This window comes from Salmo trutta, chromosome 12, assembly GCF_901001165.1.
Source record: "Salmo trutta chromosome 12, fSalTru1.1, whole genome shotgun sequence".
Lineage (NCBI taxonomy): Eukaryota > Metazoa > Chordata > Actinopteri > Salmoniformes > Salmonidae > Salmo > Salmo trutta.
The window spans coordinates 36,728,067-36,750,798 of record NC_042968.1 but is presented as its reverse complement, the minus strand read 5'-3'; the positions used below and the strand labels follow the sequence as shown (position 1 = coordinate 36,750,798).

The following is a 22,732-nucleotide window of genomic DNA, read 5'->3' as shown; positions in this document are numbered from 1 at the left end:
ATTGAACAAGTCGTTCCAGCAGGGCTATAAATTGTTCAAGATCTGCTTCACTATTGGGTAAAATAAGAGATACAGTGTTTTGCATGCTATCTCCACAAATTTCCAACTGTAAGACATCACGAGGTTCGCCATAATCTCTTGCCCTCTCTAACAGTTCGTTCAGAGTATCCAAAATCATCACGTAAAAAACAGCATAATCGAGATTTTGATTCACCCATGTGAAATTGAAAAACCGTCTAACCTCTGTATTGCTGAATTTATTTCTGTACACAACCCTGACACTTCTATCAAGACCATCTCCCTCCTGATTTATTAGACAATTTTCCAATTCCTCAAAAACATCATATTGCGTTACAGACTCTTCTGAAAGGGGCATTAATAGCGGGCTGCTTGGAGGGTCAGGTGTAGAAGATCTCAGGCTCTCGTTCATCTGGTTTATTAAAAAAACTAGGGCGGGCGGGATTTGAGATAATTGGTTTTCATATGTTGTTCCTGACTCGTTCATATGTTTAATTATTTCAATTAGGTCGGCGGGAATTTGGGAAAATAGATTTTCGTCTATCGGAATTATGTCTGATACTCCACCCTCGTTCATCCGTTCAATTAAAGCTTGTAGATCGGGGGTATTTTCGCCAAAAGGCTTTCAACTGTCTCAATTATAGGCACGTCCATTTCGGTAACTGGTTTTAGCGCCGTTATTTGCGTTTTTTAAACGGTTTTAACAACCGGGGCATTGTTCTATGCCAGAAGGATAGATCCTGACTGTATTGCCGCTCGAGTAAATCAACCATTCGTTGGTGTAGCAAGACATTTCTGGATTTTAGAGCCTTTGAAAAGGCCTTGATAAACCCCACTTGGTCTATTTCAGGTTTGGGTGTTTCTACATAAGAATTGGAGGAATCAAGAAGATTGGCTGCGTTACAGAATAGCCAGTCGTCTACCTGTGAAATGTCATTTAAAACGTTGAAATCATCCGGTTTCATTGTTTTATTGTGAATGTCAGGCGCTCCGAAATCCTTTGCGGGTTCTCGGTGTGTATGGTCTTCTGTGCCGTTATACGCCGGGGAGGAGTCTGTAAAAACATTATTTGTCATTGTTTTAGCATTTTCAATCATAAAAATGTATAAATTATAATAAACTCTGTATTACTAATAACATAAGGGCTTCACACCATGCCCGTGTAGGGCCGTTTCTTGAAGAACTAACTTTTTGGGCCTGGGGGATTCTTCGCTATGCACTTGCGCCGATGTTGTGCCCTGTTTGGGGCGGAAATGTGTCGCTTGGTTCCTGGGTGGTGTTAGGGTAAACCCGTTCGAACAGAAAGGCAGAATAGCATCGATGTCCTCGTTCAGAGTACATGAAGCACCCGTGATCCTTCTTTTGGGTCTGTCCGCTGTAAACACAAAAAATAGCTTTTAATATAGGGTTCACACTTTTTGTTTTTAATGTATACATTTTCTTAGGGATTTTTTTTTTTACTATAGAACTTACGTCTACAATAGTGTGATGGAGACTGGCTGCTTTCGGCGCTGCACGCAGTTTGATTCTGAGAATCCCTCTCTGACAAATTCGGTTCCAAATCATCTAGCCCACGGAGCATCTGCGTAAAGGATTGCGAGCCTACAGACGTTAGATAATATTAACATATATACGAAATATACACATTTTTTAAATATGAGAATACGGGCATTTGACATATTACCTTAAAATCATTGTCCATCAGTTTTAGAATAGTGATATCACATTTTTAATATCCATACAATTCCCTGAAAATACCTCTCCAAATCTAATATATTATTTTCACTAACTCACCTTCAGAAAGCTCCATTAGGACCGATTCCGAGATTATCTGTTGGCCTGATAACTCTTCTGTCTGTTGGCCGGGAGTCTTTTGAGGTGCGCTATAGGATGTCTTACCGTCTGGCTAGTTTCACTATTCTGCAATGAGTTTACAGAGTGGGGGTGCCGTTTTTTCGGGCGTCATCCTGTATGCAAAAAAAGGGCCATATAAAGTACTCTAATGTCTAGAGACCCAAAACCACAGGCGGGTGTCTCGACATATTCGGTCTGCCGATATTGCACTTATGCTTCATAGCACAGCGTTGGGGTGTCCGTTGTAAATTTATATCCCGGGGTGGGGGACCGTTAGTATATGCGCTGATTAGAAAATAACATATGTTTTAAACAGTAGGAGTTCGTCTAGACCTGATATCTTATGCCTGGGCTTTTTCACTTTTTTAGCCCCCACATGTTTGAAGGTGAGATAAATACGTATTTGAAAGGGCTTGGGGGGTAATAAAATGGAAAGTGCCTAGACCAATTGAAGAGACGCCGGCAATCCTAAACAAACTTACACACACCTTTTCTGGTTTCAAAAGCCCCCCCCATTCAGAGACACACCCACACACACACACACACACAATTACCCACCCTCACACGCACACACCCCCCTGCGCACGTGCCAGTCCTAAACAAACGTACACACACACTTTTTCTGGTTTCAAAAAGCCCCCCATGCAGAGACACCCCCCCCCTTTTTTGTTGTTTTGAAACACACACACACAATTACCCTCCCTCACACGCACACACCCCCTGCGCACGCACACGTCTTTCCGGAATCCCTTTTTTCTCAAGCGCTGCCTGGGGATGGCTCGTAAATGCATAGCCCCTAACTTTAAAGGTGAGATACAGCTTTAATTAAAACCATTTTATTTAATTCATAATATTTAGTACAGACCTTTTTAAAAACAGCTTGTGCAATATTGTAACACGCATTAATGTTTTTTATGTATAAACAACGTTTGAAGAAATGACAGATTCCCGTTCGTTAAGGGGTAGCTTTAAAACCATTTATTTAATTCATAATATTTAGTACAGACCTTTGAATAATTAATACAATACATTTTTACTGTTCCTTTCTTACGGATAACGGGCCCGGCTATAGGGTTGTCACTGAACCCCAACCGCTGTCTGTGTCCAACTCCCCAGCGTCAAGACTCGGTAAGTTTTCACCCCAGGGATAGATCCTACGTCTGGCCTGTAGACTCTCGCCCGTGTGTCTTAAGGATAGAAGCGGCCATCGACGTAATTGTTCACGATTTTTGAAAAGATTGTCCAGCTTATTCATCAGGGTTATGAATATAGGGTAATACCTCCATTTAAAGCTAAACACAGGCATAAAATAATTCACATCCTTGCAGGCTTTCGATAATACATATGAATTTACAGACTTGGTAGCATTTGTACTATCAAATTGTTCACATGCTAAAATTGTCACTTTGGAGTCGGGGCTATAAGCCATTGAAGAGATCCTGATGGCTTGTAAATCATAGCGACCCTCCACCCTCTCTTCCATAGCATAGCCTGGAACGGCTGTACCACTCAGGGCCTGTTCAATTTGACAGAGCGCTAGCTGTATCTTAAGCCATTCTCTCATACGCAGTGCAGGAGAAAAACTCCCGGGTTTTGCACGATAAAGGGGTCTGGGGCCACTGTCTGTGAAAATCTTGACCGTTGAATCCTCAGGTTTGAACATATATGTCATGTGGCCATCACTAGTATCCAAAAACTCTTTAAAACATTCTGGGGCCTCACCCCAAAGATCCTCGATGCTTTTATCATTGGGTTCACGACAAGAGACGCATAGTACCCCGAGAATTGGCCTAGGAGTCATAATTTTCTGTTTAATGTTCAGGGTTTTTATTTTTAAAATCTTGTTTAGTGTTCTGGGGCCGCATGTGTGTCTGGGGCGTATTTACAAGACGTCTGCCTCCAACACATAACCCCCCGGACATTCCTAATTCATAGACAACAACCCTAAGAGCAATAAAATAGGGGGGGTGTGGGGTCATCCTCTTTGAAATGTTCAAACACAACCCCCCCAGTTCAATGAGGGCCCTACACATCAATCATCATGACAACTTCAAAGAGATGCAATATAGATATAACACACACTCTAACACGTGACAGAACAGGATAAAACTATATGACCCTAACCACGTGACACCTTCCCGCCAGGATGTCCAGACCGGATGCCCTTATTTGGGCATGTACGAACCAGCCGGACATAGGGTCATAAATCACGATTTTGACCTATGCTGTCTCCTTTGTTCTCTCTTACTATATAGGGAGAGAACATTGAACAGAACAAACCTATGTCAATAACTACATTTAGACAAAAATGCAGATAGAACCTTACAGTCCCAAGCTCTTGATTGGCTGATTTGCCCTTCTCTTCCTTGTTGGTCAGCTTTGGTCAGACATTTGAACCTGTGTAATGGCCATCAGTGTAATGCCTCTCTTTAAACTTGAAAGAGCTTAGGACAGCATTCTTACTTTTCTTACCTTAAATATTTGTTGCTTAGTTTATACTTTTAACCCAGGAATAAGAGCCAATCATGTAACTGGAAGATGCTGCTGTTTGTGTACACTGAATGTGGCCAGAATCTCACTTGCCATTAAACCTTCAACTTCATAGCAATATCGAAGAATGTTTATTTTTTTCAAGGCATTTTATTAATTTACTGCTACAGTTATACAGTATTATAGACATTAAGGATGTTGCATGTGAAACATTTTCAGGATACACAAACAAGGTTGCTCCTAAACACAATAAAATAACAATTTCACACACACACACACACACACACACACACACACACACACACACACACACACACACACACACACACACACACACACACACACACACACACACACACACACGAGACTGTACTGAAGACAAAGACACTCATACGAAGCTGGATAAAAGTGGATACCCTGTGAAATGTTTCAAAAGTTACCTTATATGAGATCGGTAGCTCACACATTGTCAAAGCTCTAAACCTCTTCTTACATAGTAAGCCTCAGTTGCTTCCCTTGTTCATCTCTTGGTCTTTGAGACTGAGTGGCTGGCCAGTGGTAATTGGTAGGCCAGGGTCCTGATCACCAGTCACGGAACAGGACAAAAATGGTCCGAAACAGAGAGTAGGTTTCAATCTGAAAATGACCCATGCCTATTCCTCACTGAGGCATTCTCTTTTTCTATGGGATTGAGGTCAGGGCTTTGTGATGGCCACTCCAATACCTTGACTTTGATGTCCTTAAGCCATTTTGCCACAACTTTGGAAGTATGCTTGGGGTCATTGTCCATTTGGAAGACCAATTTGCGACCAAGCTTTAACTTCCTGACTGATGTCTTGAGATGTTGCTTCAATAAATCCACATAATTTTCCTCCCTCATGATGCCATCTATTTTGCGAAGTGCACCAATCCGTCCTGCAGCAAAGCACCCCCACAACATGATGCTGCCACCCCGGTTCTTCACGGTTGGGATGGTGTTCTTCGGCTTGCAAACCTCCCACTTTTTCCTTCAAACATAATGATGGTCATTATGGCCAAACAGTTCTGTTTTTGTTTCATCAGACCAGAGGACGTTTCTCCAAAAAGTACGATCTTTGTCCCCATGTGCAGTTGCAAACTGTAGTCTGGCTTTTTTTATGGCGGTTTTGGAGCAGTGGCTTCTTCTTTGCTGAGGGGCCTTTCAGGTTATGTTGATATAGAACTCGTTTTACTGTGGATATAGATACGTTGTACCTGTTTCTTCCAGCATCTTCACAAGATCCTTTGCTGTTGTTCTGGGATTGATTTGCACTTTTCGCACCAAAGTACGTTCATCTCTAGGTGACAGAACGTGTCTACTTCCTGAGCGGTATGACGGCTGCGTGGTCCCATGGTGTTTATACTGGCGTACAATTGTTTGTACAGATGAACGTGGTACCTTCAGGCATTTGGAAATTGCTCCCAAGGATGAACCAGACTGGTGGAGGTCTACAATTTTCTTTCTGATGTCTTGGCTGATTTCTTTTGATTTCCCCATGATGTCAAGCAAAGAGGCACTGAGGTTGAAGGTAGGCCTTGAAATACATCCACAGGTACACCTCCAATTGATTCAAATGATGTCAATTAGCCTATCAGAAGCTTCTAAAGCTATGACATAATTTTCTGGAATTTTCCAAGCTGTTTAAAGGCACAGTCAACTTAGTGTATGTAAACTTCCGACCCACTGGAATTGTGATACAGTGAATTATAAGTGAAATTATCTGTCTGTAAACAATTGTTGGTAAAATGACTTGTCATGCACAAAGTAGATGTCCTAACCGACTTGCCAAAACTATAGTATGTTAACAAGAAATTTGTGGAGTGGTTGAAAAATGAGTTTTAATGACTCCAACCTAAGTGTATGTAAACTTCCGACTTCAACTGTATACTGTACATATATACCATATACATAATCAGTGGCCAGTTTATTAGGTACACCACCCAGTTCACAAAATTAGTACGCTACTACAGACAGTGAGTCACATGGCCATGGCTTACTATATAAAGCAGGCAGACAGGCATGGAGGCATTCAGTTACTGTTTGATTGAAAATTAGAATGGGCAAAACAAGTGACCTAAGCAACTTTGAGCGTGATATGATGGTCGGTGCCAGGCACGCCGGTTCCAGTATCTCAGAAATGGACGGCCTCCTGGGCTTTTCACGAACGACAGTGTTTAGGGTTTTCAAGAGTGGTGTGAAAAACAAAAAACAACCAGTCAGTGGCAATCCTGTGGGTGAAAACAGCTCGTTGATGAGAGGTCGAAGGAGAATGGCAAGAATCGTGCAAGCTAAAAGGCAGGCCACAAACAGGCAAATAACGGCACAGTACAACAGTGGTGTGCAGAATGGTCCTTGTCACAGATGGGTTACTGCAGCAGATGACCACACTGGGTTCTACTCCTATCAGCTAATAACAAGAAGCCGAGGCCAAATACATCTATTTTCGTGTCATATGACCATAGCACCGGTTCCGATCCAAGCGCCAATGCCGTTTAGCAAACTCCTGGTGGTGCTATGGTCAGATGCCATGAAAATAGAGCTCTTAGGCCACGCACTCGTCATCTCAACATTGCTGACTCTGGGTATATACCTTAATTTGCCGAGCTGAAATGTTTTTGTATTTTCTTACTACACCCACAATGTAATGAGTGTATTGCACAAATACAGGCCTACACAGATACAACATTTCTATTGCTAGACAGACACCTCACACCTTGCAATCTTTATTCTTATCCACTGGGTCAAAGATCCGGTCATTGAATTGATCAGGGGTCAGGTTCTCTGTTTCAGATGGGTTCCCATGCCTCTTGATATTGTAGATGATCTGCAGAGAGAGGAAGACATGAGAAAACGAATGTACTATGATGAGTGGGAGCAGGGTACATACACACATTTTGTCTAGATTGAAGCAGATATTATGCCTCAATATCCTGCATATCATATCAAACGTTTAGTGTCATATCCCTGCATATAATTAGGCTTGCTGGTTAAAGGGTTTTGGTATGCACAGTGCATTAAAAAGTACAATTAGCATGGGAAAATATTGAGGCATCTCAATTTGATGAGAGGATAATACACAGTATCTTGTTTACATGCATCACGTTCAGAGAGGATCTCCGGCAGCATACACCGCTGTTTAGCTTCAGGGCACTTATAGGGGATGTTCCAAGCCAACTCCCTCCACAATGTCTCTGACAATTGATCCCCTAGAACTCAACAATCTAATTGGTCGAAGTTACCATCTAAACTAGGCTACGTGTTCCTGGAAACCTTTCAAATCCATAGAGACTAAACAAGATGAAGCTCCTTTTAAATGTGATGCTATTATGGCCATTCACTGGGTGGGCGTCACGTAGGCCTTTAACCACAAGAACATCGGCAGGCCAGTTTGTAGTATAACATATTTGAGATTACTTTGGCTTCCATGTGTTTAAGTCAGGACTTCAACAACAAAAAAACACACATATAAAAACGAAGCCCCTATACACTTACTTTGACAACTTGTTTTTGCTCCTTTTTGTCAAGGTGTCCGTTTCCATCTCTGTCGTACAATTTGAACGTCCACCTCAGTCGGTCCTCGAGCTTTCCTCTAAGAACGAGAACGTGTTTGATGGGGTGGTCAGTACTATTTTTGTGGACACCATCAAGGCCTCTGTCGCCACACTTTTAAACGTGGTGATTGGAGAGTATATACTTGAAAAATGCATCGGTTGTGAGATCAATCACCCCAGCCAGCGCCGGCATCCGTGTTTATACGAGCCCCCAAAATACTACTTCTTCAACCATTTTGAGGAGCTGGTGAAAAGACTGTGGTCCTAAACCTGCGCTGGTCAGAGCCCTGGAGTCTATGGGTCTTGTGCCGTCTGTTCCCAGAGTTTACGGGGTAACCGAGGCTTTCCTACATGAACTGAAGGAGGCGATCTACATCCACGAGAAACTCAAAGAAATCCGACACACCCTGGTGGACGACAACAAATACCGGGAAGCTGTGGTGGAGGATGTGATGACCTTCTGGCTCAACAAAACCCCAGAGACCGAGTGACAATACCTATTTGTTATTTAGATGTAAAGCAATGGGGAACTATATACATACGTTGTTAGAGAGAATAAATACGTTTTTTCTTTTGAGAGAACTTACAAATGTGATGCATCAAATTATTGAAAATAAAGTGAACATTGTATCATTCTACACAACCCATAATACCTGGGCTAATGTAGAGCGTGTGCTAAAAATGGAGCAAATCATGAATCATGTACGACATACGGGCGAGAGTTTGCAATGGACACAATTGGTCTCCCGTCTTGTGGATGATTCTGAAGAACTAGAAACAAACTTGTCTAAGATTTTACTTTATTTGTTTGAAACACCGTTTAATTGTAACATGTATCACATTTGTTGTTTATATACTTATATAGCTGATGTGTGTGTTTTAAAAATTCAGCGACAAAAGCCTGTAAATCTAAACCAAATATACAGGGTGTTGCATGCTGGGATCATTGAGAAAACGGGGACAAGTATCCTGCAACGAATCCTAAATTGTCTGTATATGTAATACATGATGTTTGCAAAAATAAAAATACAAAAATGAAACTGAAATGTTGTCGTTATTTGAAAGTGGCTCATTAACGTTATTGTACCTCAGAGAGGCAGGAAGGATGGCGGAGCAGATGTTGAAAAACGTGTATTACACCCCCTCTAACCCTGGGTCTTATGGTCCGAAAAAACAAATTCCAAAAATTCTTCGGGGTCTTTAATGATCGACGTTGTTAGCATATTGCATCTCTGCGAAAGCTTCCCCCAAAGCGAGTTTAAGTACAATTTCGACACATTTCGTTTGGTCTTGTTGACCTCTATTCTGTCAGGGTCAAGAAGAATGCCTTCTTTGTCGTGATAGTCTCGAATGTACTTGTCTTTGCTCTCTTGATCTGTGACCGATGAAGGATAGCCTGAAGCCATCTGCTTGCATCTCAAGAAGGTCTTGATGTACTCTTTAAAAAGAGTGTCTGATTTCCTGGAAAAGTTCCACACTTCAAAGATTTTGGCCACATGATACCCCTTCTCTAGAGCCTTTGTGAATTCAGGTGTAACCCAGACAGCTGTAAGGGCTCTTTCCTGATGTGAGTGATCACAAGGCTTTTCCTGGTTGTTGTTTTCACTGCAGGTGCGACATAGGGGAAAGAAAAGTTTTCCTTGAGGTCCCTTGTAAGGCAACACTGGTATAAACAAACCCCTAGGTGGGTAGACCGTTGCTTTGATCAGACCAAAATAGTTTTGGGGTAAGTCAAAGTCGCGGTGAATAATTTCAGGATGCCCCATAGGATAGCATGAGGAACTCATTACATGAGGATAAAGAGATGTAAAATCTACATAACCTATTGTCTCGTCTGGTTGCGCTACATACCGCAAGGTCAAAGCATTGGTACAGCCTCCATACAGGGCCTGTCGTGGCTCCAAGGGTTCTGGTGGGTCAAAGCTGCAAAAGGAAAGCTCGAACATGAGGATCAGACTTTTTGAGTGCGGTCCACTCATGCTCCCACATAACATTCACTTTCAAACCATAAGTAGCCTGTAAAGATTCACATTTGTCTTGAAACTCTAGGTACATTTCACCAAAAGTCTTTTGGGTTAGGACACACATGGCCTGTGGCTCAAAGCAAGATTTACAACCGTGGAAGAAACAACCGTTGTACTCAAACACGGTCTCAACACCGTCAATCTGTGTGTATCCATCTACATGATAAGGCCCAAACGCCTTCTCACCCCTATTCAAAGCATGTTGAATAAAAATGTCTTTATCCTGGGCCAAGTACTCCAACCACTGATTGGAGCCACTAGAGTATGACTTAAATTGGCGTCGGTAGTTGTCAGGCGAGGGGATAGCTATAGATGCTAGAGGTAGAAAGTGTGTACGATAGGTTTTCATGCATGCCGATGCAATAGTTGTACAACTCCAGGGGTCAATGCCTGCATCTTTGATGACCTCCGCTCTGAATCTGAGGCACCCCTCGCGAAGGATAACCACGTCGTTGTCACAGTATGACTCCATCTCTTTGTGGAAATCAAAAGTGCTGTGACATACGGTCTCGTACTATGTCATGAATCTCTCTCGCTCTTTGGGAGACATTTGATCACAACCGTACATTTCAGGTCTCGGATAAGATCCTATATAGTGTAAATTCTCCTCAGATGTAAAAAAATGGGGAAACCAACCTTTCACAGAGTTCTCAAAGCCCAAGGCCTCAGGCATTTGAGACAATCTCATGGGTAAGAAGCTTAAACTGTCAATGTATCTCTGGTTGAAAGCGGGGTCTACAAAACACAAGATTTTACTACCTTGAGCTATGACACTGGGTGCAACGCCTTGCTGTATCAGAGGGTTCAAAAGAAGGTACGAATCATATGCTCTAGAATTGTGCGCTATAAACGTAAAGTTTCTGTACTGGGGTTTTCTGAAGTGTTTTAGAAAGAGGAGTGCACAATTGGGTCCCTCAGCTGACCACTTATCCCCCTTGAAAGTCATGGTAGATACAAAAATAGGCAAATGAACCCCTGATTGTTGATTAGTCTCAAAATCATAAAAACGTATTTCTCTGAATGTTCATCTTCAGACAAGGGTTGAATATAACACTCGTGGGGCACATCTTGAACCAGTTCAGAGTCTCTGCTTTTCAAAGGCCCTTTACAGATTGGGCAATGAATGATTCCACACACATGAGGTTTAGGGCTGTCTATTTTAAGGTTGTAATTGCATTGACATTTTGGACATTTCCTGTTAATATCACAACTGCTTACAGATTTACAGGCCTTGGGGTGCCATGTTTCAATTTTGTGTTTTTCGTAACAGTAGGCCGAACGGCATGTCCTGTGACAATCGGCACAGGGTGTCAGGTTTAAGGGCTGCATCGGACATTTTTCATCCAGACATACGGAACAGTTATAACGGCACGAGTGGCCCCCCTTTCGGGTGTAGCCGGTATGACAGGCTGGACACACATATGGTGCGCCTAAAAACGCTCCGATGTTGGTAATGGCATAGTAATGGTCGTTTTGCACATAAAAGTACAGGATCTGAGGATGAGGTTGGGGGTTGTTTTGGAATTTCAAGAGAGAAGCATTAGCTCTACTGTGGTACAAAACCACAATCTTGATGTTCAGAAAGTTTTCAAATTTGACTATGTCAGAGAATGCCACTGCATCCTGCATGCCCAGACCGACAGCATTTTGAAGCTCTCTAGCCTTTTGCAACGCCTATAGATCCGTACATCCAGGGTTTAGTAAATGTGCTAGGTCTAGCTTCCTTCTCTGCCCCCCACCACCCAGGGGTTGCCGTATTATTTGCACAACAAGCTCCAGCGACCTATCGGCTATGATGGATAAATTTGATTGAACAAGTCGTTCCAGCAGGGCTATAAATTGTTCAAGATCTGCTTCACTATTGGGTAAAATAAGAGATACAGTGTTTTGCATGCTATCTCCACAAATTTCCAACTGTAAGACATCACGAGGTTCGCCATAATCTCTTGCCCTCTCTAACAGTTCGTTCAGAGTATCCAAAATCATCACGTAAAAAACAGCATAATCGAGATTTTGATTCACCCATGTGAAATTGAAAAACCGTCTAACCTCTGTATTGCTGAATTTATTTCTGTACACAACCCTGACACTTCTATCAAGACCATCTCCCTCCTGATTTATTAGACAATTTTCCAATTCCTCAAAAACATCATATTGCGTTACAGACTCTTCTGAAAGGGGCATTAATAGCGGGCTGCTTGGAGGGTCAGGTGTAGAAGATCTCAGGCTCTCGTTCATCTGGTTTATTAAAAAAACTAGGGCGGGCGGGATTTGAGATAATTGGTTTTCATATGTTGTTCCTGACTCGTTCATATGTTTAATTATTTCAATTAGGTCGGCGGGAATTTGGGAAAATAGATTTTCGTCTATCGGAATTATGTCTGATACTCCACCCTCGTTCATCCGTTCAATTAAAGCTTGTAGATCGGGGGTATTTTCGCCAAAAGGCTTTCAACTGTCTCAATTATAGGCACGTCCATTTCGGTAACTGGTTTTAGCGCCGTTATTTGCGTTTTTTAAACGGTTTTAACAACCGGGGCATTGTTCTATGCCAGAAGGATAGATCCTGACTGTATTGCCGCTCGAGTAAATCAACCATTCGTTGGTGTAGCAAGACATTTCTGGATTTTAGAGCCTTTGAAAAGGCCTTGATAAACCCCACTTGGTCTATTTCAGGTTTGGGTGTTTCTACATAAGAATTGGAGGAATCAAGAAGATTGGCTGCGTTACAGAATAGCCAGTCGTCTACCTGTGAAATGTCATTTAAAACGTTGAAATCATCCGGTTTCATTGTTTTATTGTGAATGTCAGGCGCTCCGAAATCCTTTGCGGGTTCTCGGTGTGTATGGTCTTCTGTGCCGTTATACGCCGGGGAGGAGTCTGTAAAAACATTATTTGTCATTGTTTTAGCATTTTCAATCATAAAAATGTATAAATTATAATAAACTCTGTATTACTAATAACATAAGGGCTTCACACCATGCCCGTGTAGGGCCGTTTCTTGAAGAACTAACTTTTTGGGCCTGGGGGATTCTTCGCTATGCACTTGCGCCGATGTTGTGCCCTGTTTGGGGCGGAAATGTGTCGCTTGGTTCCTGGGTGGTGTTAGGGTAAACCCGTTCGAACAGAAAGGCAGAATAGCATCGATGTCCTCGTTCAGAGTACATGAAGCACCCGTGATCCTTCTTTTGGGTCTGTCCGCTGTAAACACAAAAAATAGCTTTTAATATAGGGTTCACACTTTTTGTTTTTAATGTATACATTTTCTTAGGGATTTTTTTTTTTACTATAGAACTTACGTCTACAATAGTGTGATGGAGACTGGCTGCTTTCGGCGCTGCACGCAGTTTGATTCTGAGAATCCCTCTCTGACAAATTCGGTTCCAAATCATCTAGCCCACGGAGCATCTGCGTAAAGGATTGCGAGCCTACAGACGTTAGATAATATTAACATATATACGAAATATACACATTTTTTAAATATGAGAATACGGGCATTTGACATATTACCTTAAAATCATTGTCCATCAGTTTTAGAATAGTGATATCACATTTTTAATATCCATACAATTCCCTGAAAATACCTCTCCAAATCTAATATATTATTTTCACTAACTCACCTTCAGAAAGCTCCATTAGGACCGATTCCGAGATTATCTGTTGGCCTGATAACTCATCTGTCTGTTGGCCGGGAGTCTTTTGAGGTGCGCTATAGGATGTCTTACCGTCTGGCTAGTTTCACTATTCTGCAATGAGTTTACAGAGTGGGGGTGCCGTTTTTTCGGGCGTCATCCTGTATGCAAAAAAAGGGCCATATAAAGTACTCTAATGTCTAGAGACCCAAAACCACAGGCGGGTGTCTCGACATATTCGGTCTGCCGATATTGCACTTATGCTTCATAGCACAGCGTTGGGGTGTCCGTTGTAAATTTATATCCCGGGGTGGGGGACCGTTAGTATATGCGCTGATTAGAAAATAACATATGTTTTAAACAGTAGGAGTTCGTCTAGACCTGATATCTTATGCCTGGGCTTTTTCACTTTTTTAGCCCCCACATGTTTGAAGGTGAGATAAATACGTATTTGAAAGGGCTTGGGGGGTAATAAAATGGAAAGTGCCTAGACCAATTGAAGAGACGCCGGCAATCCTAAACAAACTTACACACACCTTTTCTGGTTTCAAAAGCCCCCCCCATTCAGAGACACACCCACACACACACACACACACACAATTACCCACCCTCACACGCACACACCCCCCTGCGCACGTGCCAGTCCTAAACAAACGTACACACACACACACACTTTTTCTGGTTTCAAAAAGCCCCCCATGCAGAGACACCCCCCCCCTTTTTTGTTGTTTTGAAACACACACACACAATTACCCTCCCTCACACGCACACACCCCCTGCGCACGCACACGTCTTTCCGGAATCCCTTTTTTCTCAAGCGCTGCCTGGGGATGGCTCGTAAATGCATAGCCCCTAACTTTAAAGGTGAGATACAGCTTTAATTAAAACCATTTTATTTAATTCATAATATTTAGTACAGACCTTTTTAAAAACAGCTTGTGCAATATTGTAACACGCATTAATGTTTTTTATGTATAAACAACGTTTGAAGAAATGACAGATTCCCGTTCGTTAAGGGGTAGCTTTAAAACCATTTATTTAATTCATAATATTTAGTACAGACCTTTGAATAATTAATACAATACATTTTTACTGTTCCTTTCTTACGGATAACGGGCCCGGCTATAGGGTTGTCACTGAACCCCAACCGCTGTCTGTGTCCAACTCCCCAGCGTCAAGACTCGGTAAGTTTTCACCCCAGGGATAGATCCTACGTCTGGCCTGTAGACTCTCGCCCGTGTGTCTTAAGGATAGAAGCGGCCATCGACGTAATTGTTCACGATTTTTGAAAAGATTGTCCAGCTTATTCATCAGGGTTATGAATATAGGGTAATACCTCCATTTAAAGCTAAACACAGGCATAAAATAATTCACATCCTTGCAGGCTTTCGATAATACATATGAATTTACAGACTTGGTAGCATTTGTACTATCAAATTGTTCACATGCTAAAATTGTCACTTTGGAGTCGGGGCTATAAGCCATTGAAGAGATCCTGATGGCTTGTAAATCATAGCGACCCTCCACCCTCTCTTCCATAGCATAGCCTGGAACGGCTGTACCACTCAGGGCCTGTTCAATTTGACAGAGCGCTAGCTGTATCTTAAGCCATTCTCTCATACGCAGTGCAGGAGAAAAACTCCCGGGTTTTGCACGATAAAGGGGTCTGGGGCCACTGTCTGTGAAAATCTTGACCGTTGAATCCTCAGGTTTGAACATATATGTCATGTGGCCATCACTAGTATCCAAAAACTCTTTAAAACATTCTGGGGCCTCACCCCAAAGATCCTCGATGCTTTTATCATTGGGTTCACGACAAGAGACGCATAGTACCCCGAGAATTGGCCTAGGAGTCATAATTTTCTGTTTAATGTTCAGGGTTTTTATTTTTAAAATCTTGTTTAGTGTTCTGGGGCCGCATGTGTGTCTGGGGCGTATTTACAAGACGTCTGCCTCCAACACATAACCCCCCGGACATTCCTAATTCATAGACAACAACCCTAAGAGCAATAAAATAGGGGGGGCGTGGGGTCATCCTCTTTGAAATGTTCAAACACAACCCCCCCAGTTCAATGAGGGCCCTACACATCAATCATCATGACAACTTCAAAGAGATGCAATATAGATATAACACACACTCTAACACGTGACAGAACAGGATAAAACTATATGACCCTAACCACGTGACACCTTCCCGCCAGGATGTCCAGACCGGATGCCCTTATTTGGGCATGTACGAACCAGCCGGACATAGGGTCATAAATCACGATTTTGACCGATGCTGTCTCCTTTGTTCTCTCTTACTATATAGGGAGAGAACATTGAACAGAACAAACCTATGTCAATAACTACATTTAGACAAAAATGCAGATAGAACCTTACAGTCCCAAGCTCTTGATTGGCTGATTTGCCCTTCTCTTCCTTGTTGGTCAGCTTTGGTCAGACATTTGAACCTGTGTAATGGCCATCAGTGTAATGCCTCTCTTTAAACTTGAAAGAGCTTAGGACAGCATTCTTACTTTTCTTACCTTAAATATTTGTTGCTTAGTTTATACTTTTAACCCAGGAATAAGAGCCAATCATGTAACTGGAAGATGCTGCTGTTTGTGTACACTGAATGTGGCCAGAATCTCACTTGCCATTAAACCTTCAACTTCATAGCAATATCGAAGAATGTTTATTTTTTTCAAGGCATTTTATTAATTTACTGCTACAGTTATACAGTATTATAGACATTAAGGATGTTGCATGTGAAACATTTTCAGGATACACAAACAAGGTTGCTCCTAAACACAATAAAATAACAATTTCACACACACACACACACACACACACACACACACACACACACACACACACACACACACACACACACGAGACTGTACTGAAGACAAAGACACTCATACGAAGCTGGATAAAAGTGGATACCCTGTGAAATGTTTCAAAAGTTACCTTATATGAGATCGGTAGCTCACACATTGTCAAAGCTCTAAACCTCTTCTTACATAGTAAGCCTCAGTTGCTTCCCTTGTTCATCTCTTGGTCTTTGAGACTGAGTGGCTGGCCAGTGGTAATTGGTAGGCCAGGGTCCTGATCACCAGTCACGGAACAGGACAAAAATGGTCCGAAACAGAGAGTAGGTTTCAATCTGAAAATGACCCATGCCTATTCCTCACTGAGGCATTCTCTTTTTCTATGGGATTGAGGTCAGGGCTTTGTGATGGCCACTCCAATACCTTGACTTTGATGTCCTTAAGCCATTTTGCCACAACTTTGGAAGTATGCTTGGGGTCATTGTCCATTTGGAAGACCAATTTGCGACCAAGCTTTAACTTCCTGACTGATGTCTTGAGATGTTGCTTCAATAAATCCACATAATTTTCCTCCCTCATGATGCCATCTATTTTGCGAAGTGCACCAATCCGTCCTGCAGCAAAGCACCCCCACAACATGATGCTGCCACCCCGGTTCTTCACGGTTGGGATGGTGTTCTTCGGCTTGCAAACCTCCCACTTTTTCCTTCAAACATAATGATGGTCATTATGGCCAAACAGTTCTGTTTTTGTTTCATCAGACCAGAGGACGTTTCTCCAAAAAGTACGATCTTTGTCCCCATGTGCAGTTGCAAACTGTAGTCTGGCTTTTTTTATGGCGGTTTTGGAGCAGTGGCTTCTTCTTTGCTGAGGGGCCTTTCAGGTTATGTTGATATAGAACTCGTTTTACTGTGGATATAGATACGTTGTACCTGTTTCTTCCAGCATCTTCACAAGATCCTTTGCTGTTGTTCTGGGATTGATTTGCACTTTTCGCACCAAAGTACGTTCATCTCTAGGTGACAGAACGTGTCTACTTCCTGAGCGGTATGACGGCTGCGTGGTCCCATGGTGTTTATACTGGCGTACAATTGTTTGTACAGATGAACGTGGTACCTTCAGGCATTTGGAAATTGCTCCCAAGGATGAACCAGACTGGTGGAGGTCTACAATTTTCTTTCTGATGTCTTGGCTGATTTCTTTTGATTTCCCCATGATGTCAAGCAAAGAGGCACTGAGGTTGAAGGTAGGCCTTGAAATACATCCACAGGTACACCTCCAATTGATTCAAATGATGTCAATTAGCCTATCAGAAGCTTCTAAAGCTATGACATAATTTTCTGGAATTTTCCAAGCTGTTTAAAGGCACAGTCAACTTAGTGTATGTAAACTTCCGACCCACTGGAATTGTGATACAGTGAATTATAAGTGAAATTATCTGTCTGTAAACAATTGTTGGTAAAATGACTTGTCATGCACAAAGTAGATGTCCTAACCGACTTGCCAAAACTATAGTATGTTAACAAGAAATTTGTGGAGTGGTTGAAAAATGAGTTTTAATGACTCCAACCTAAGTGTATGTAAACTTCCGACTTCAACTGTATACTGTACATATATACCATATACATAATCAGTGGCCAGTTTATTAGGTACACCACCCAGTTCACAAAATTAGTACGCTACTACAGACAGTGAGTCACATGGCCATGGCTTACTATATAAAGCAGGCAGACAGGCATGGAGGCATTCAGTTACTGTTTGATTGAAAATTAGAATGGGCAAAACAAGTGACCTAAGCAACTTTGAGCGTGATATGATGGTCGGTGCCAGGCACGCCGGTTCCAGTATCTCAGAAATGGACGGCCTCCTGGGCTTTTCACGAACGACAGTGTTTAGGGTTTTCAAGAGTGGTGTGAAAAACAAAAAACAACCAGTCAGTGGCAATCCTGTGGGTGAAAACAGCTCGTTGATGAGAGGTCGAAGGAGAATGGCAAGAATCGTGCAAGCTAAAAGGCAGGCCACAAACAGGCAAATAACGGCACAGTACAACAGTGGTGTGCAGAATGGTCCTTGTCACAGATGGGTTACTGCAGCAGATGACCACACTGGGTTCTACTCCTATCAGCTAATAACAAGAAGCCGAGGCCAAATACATCTATTTTCGTGTCATATGACCATAGCACCGGTTCCGATCCAAGCGCCAATGCCGTTTAGCAAACTCCTGGTGGTGCTATGGTCAGATGCCATGAAAATAGAGCTCTTAGGCCACGCACTCGTCATCTCAACATTGCTGACTCTGGGTATATACCTTAATTTGCCGAGCTGAAATGTTTTTGTATTTTCTTACTACACCCACAATGTAATGAGTGTATTGCACAAATACAGGCCTACACAGATACAACATTTCTATTGCTAGACAGACACCTCACACCTTGCAATCTTTATTCTTATCCACTGGGTCAAAGATCCGGTCATTGAATTGATCAGGGGTCAGGTTCTCTGTTTCAGATGGGTTCCCATGCCTCTTGATATTGTAGATGATCTGCAGAGAGAGGAAGACATGAGAAAACGAATGTACTATGATGAGTGGGAGCAGGGTACATACACACATTTTGTCTAGATTGAAGCAGATATTATGCCTCAATATCCTGCATATCATATCAAACGTTTAGTGTCATATCCCTGCATATAATTAGGCTTGCTGGTTATAGGGTTTTGGTATGCACAGTGCATTAAAAAGTACAATTAGCATGGGAAAATATTGAGGCATCTCAATTTGATGAGAGGATAATACACAGTATCTTGTTTACATGCATCACGTTCAGAGAGGATCTCCGGCAGCATACACCGCTGTTTAGCTTCAGGGCACTTATAGGGGATGTTCCAAGCCAACTCCCTCCACAATGTCTCTGACAATTGATCCCCTAGAACTCAACAATCTAATTGGTCGAAGTTACCATCTAAACTAGGCTACGTGTTCCTGGAAACCTTTCAAATCCATAGAGACTAAACAAGATGAAGCTCCTTTTAAATGTGATGCTATTATGGCCATTCACTGGGTGGGCGTCACGTAGGCCTTTAACCACAAGAACATCGGCAGGCCAGTTTGTAGTATAACATATTTGAGATTACTTTGGCTTCCATGTGTTTAAGTCAGGACTTCAACAACAAAAAAACACACATATAAAAACGAAGCCCCTATACACTTACTTTGACAACTTGTTTTTGCTCCTTTTTGTCAAGGTGTCCGTTTCCATCTCTGTCGTACAATTTGAACGTCCACCTCAGTCGGTCCTCGAGCTTTCCTCTAAGAACGAGAACGTGTTTGATGGGGTGGTCAGTACTATTTTTGTGGACACCATCAAGGCCTCTGTCGCCACACTTTTAAACGTGGTGATTGGAGAGTATATACTTGAAAAATGCATCGGTTGTGAGATCAATCACCCCAGCCAGCGCCGGCATCCGTGTTTATACGAGCCCCCAAAATACTACTTCTTCAACCATTTTGAGGAGCTGGTGAAAAGACTGTGGTCCTAAACCTGCGCTGGTCAGAGCCCTGGAGTCTATGGGTCTTGTGCCGTCTGTTCCCAGAGTTTACGGGGTAACCGAGGCTTTCCTACATGAACTGAAGGAGGCGATCTACATCCACGAGAAACTCAAAGAAATCCGACACACCCTGGTGGACGACAACAAATACCGGGAAGCTGTGGTGGAGGATGTGATGACCTTCTGGCTCAACAAAACCCCAGAGACCGAGTGACAATACCTATTTGTTATTTAGATGTAAAGCAATGGGGAACTATATACATACGTTGTTAGAGAGAATAAATACGTTTTTTCTTTTGAGAGAACTTACAAATGTGATGCATCAAATTATTGAAAATAAAGTGAACATTGTATCATTCTACACAACCCATAATACCTGGGCTAATGTAGAGCGTGTGCTAAAAATGGAGCAAATCATGAATCATGTACGACATACGGGCGAGAGTTTGCAATGGACACAATTGGTCTCCCGTCTTGTGGATGATTCTGAAGAACTAGAAACAAACTTGTCTAAGATTTTACTTTATTTGTTTGAAACACCGTTTAATTGTAACATGTATCACATTTGTTGTTTATATACTTATATAGCTGATGTGTGTGTTTTAAAAATTCAGCGACAAAAGCCTGTAAATCTAAACCAAATATACAGGGTGTTGCATGCTGGGATCATTGAGAAAACGGGGACAAGTATCCTGCAACGAATCCTAAATTGTCTGTATATGTAATACATGATGTTTGCAAAAATAAAAATACAAAAATGAAACTGAAATGTTGTCGTTATTTGAAAGTGGCTCATTAACGTTATTGTACCTCAGAGAGGCAGGAAGGATGGCGGAGCAGATGTTGAAAAACGTGTATTACACCCCCTCTAACCCTGGGTCTTATGGTCCGAAAAAACAAATTCCAAAAATTCTTCGGGGTCTTTAATGATCGACGTTGTTAGCATATTGCATCTCTGCGAAAGCTTCCCCCAAAGCGAGTTTAAGTACAATTTCGACACATTTCGTTTGGTCTTGTTGACCTCTATTCTGTCAGGGTCAAGAAGAATGCCTTCTTTGTCGTGATAGTCTCGAATGTACTTGTCTTTGCTCTCTTGATCTGTGACCGATGAAGGATAGCCTGAAGCCATCTGCTTGCATCTCAAGAAGGTCTTGATGTACTCTTTAAAAAGAGTGTCTGATTTCCTGGAAAAGTTCCACACTTCAAAGATTTTGGCCACATGATACCCCTTCTCTAGAGCCTTTGTGAATTCAGGTGTAACCCAGACAGCTGTAAGGGCTCTTTCCTGATGTGAGTGATCACAAGGCTTTTCCTGGTTGTTGTTTTCACTGCAGGTGCGACATAGGGGAAAGAAAAGTTTTCCTTGAGGTCCCTTGTAAGGCAACACTGGTATAAACAAACCCCTAGGTGGGTAGACCGTTGCTTTGATCAGACCAAAATAGTTTTGGGGTAAGTCAAAGTCGCGGTGAATAATTTCAGGATGCCCCATAGGATAGCATGAGGAACTCATTACATGAGGATAAAGAGATGTAAAATCTACATAACCTATTGTCTCGTCTGGTTGCGCTACATACCGCAAGGTCAAAGCATTGGTACAGCCTCCATACAGGGCCTGTCGTGGCTCCAAGGGTTCTGGTGGGTCAAAGCTGCAAAAGGAAAGCTCGAACATGAGGATCAGACTTTTTGAGTGCGGTCCACTCATGCTCCCACATAACATTCACTTTCAAACCATAAGTAGCCTGTAAAGATTCACATTTGTCTTGAAACTCTAGGTACATTTCACCAAAAGTCTTTTGGGTTAGGACACACATGGCCTGTGGCTCAAAGCAAGATTTACAACCGTGGAAGAAACAACCGTTGTACTCAAACACGGTCTCAACACCGTCAATCTGTGTGTATCCATCTACATGATAAGGCCCAAACGCCTTCTCACCGCTATTCAAAGCATGTTGAATAAAAATGTCTTTATCCTGGGCCAAGTACTCCAACCACTGATTGGAGCCACTAGAGTATGACTTAAATTGGCGTCGGTAGTTGTCAGGCGAGGGGATAGCTATAGATGCTAGAGGTAGAAAGTGTGTACGATAGGTTTTCATGCATGCCGATGCAATAGTTGTACAACTCCAGGGGTCAATGCCTGCATCTTTGATGACCTCCGCTCTGAATCTGAGGCACCCCTCGCGAAGGATAACCACGTCGTTGTCACAGTATGACTCCATCTCTTTGTGGAAATCAAAAGTGCTGTGACATACGGTCTCGTACTATGTCATGAATCTCTCTCGCTCTTTGGGAGACATTTGATCACAACCGTACATTTCAGGTCTCGGATAAGATCCTATATAGTGTAAATTCTCCTCAGATGTAAAAAAATGGGGAAACCAACCTTTCACAGAGTTCTCAAAGCCCAAGGCCTCAGGCATTTGAGACAATCTCATGGGTAAGAAGCTTAAACTGTCAATGTATCTCTGGTTGAAAGCGGGGTCTACAAAACACAAGATTTTACTACCTTGAGCTATGACACTGGGTGCAACGCCTTGCTGTATCAGAGGGTTCAAAAGAAGGTACGAATCATATGCTCTAGAATTGTGCGCTATAAACGTAAAGTTTCTGTACTGGGGTTTTCTGAAGTGTTTTAGAAAGAGGAGTGCACAATTGGGTCCCTCAGCTGACCACTTATCCCCCTTGAAAGTCATGGTAGATACAAAAATAGGCAAATGAACCCCTGATTGTTGATTAGTCTCAAAATCATAAAAACGTATTTCTCTGAATGTTCATCTTCAGACAA

At 42.3% G+C, this 22,732-nt stretch overlaps 2 long non-coding RNA genes across 2 annotated transcripts; both read right to left on the bottom strand.

Annotated features, from left to right (window-relative positions):
- Positions 1-63: 63 nt before the first annotated feature.
- Positions 64-2,426, bottom strand: LOC115203471 (uncharacterized). The gene is made up of 4 exons (XR_003880171.1): positions 1,813-2,426; positions 1,492-1,620; positions 1,207-1,393; positions 64-1,072 (listed from the first exon to the last, which is right to left on the bottom strand). It is a non-coding gene; the product is annotated as an uncharacterized LOC115203471 (long non-coding RNA).
- Positions 2,427-11,827: 9,401 nt separating this feature from the next.
- LOC115203476 (uncharacterized) lies at positions 11,828-13,631 on the bottom strand. The gene is made up of 4 exons (XR_003880175.1): positions 13,577-13,631; positions 13,256-13,384; positions 12,971-13,157; positions 11,828-12,836 (listed from the first exon to the last, which is right to left on the bottom strand). It is a non-coding gene; the product is annotated as an uncharacterized LOC115203476 (long non-coding RNA).
- Between the last annotated feature and the right edge of the window lie 9,101 nt (positions 13,632-22,732).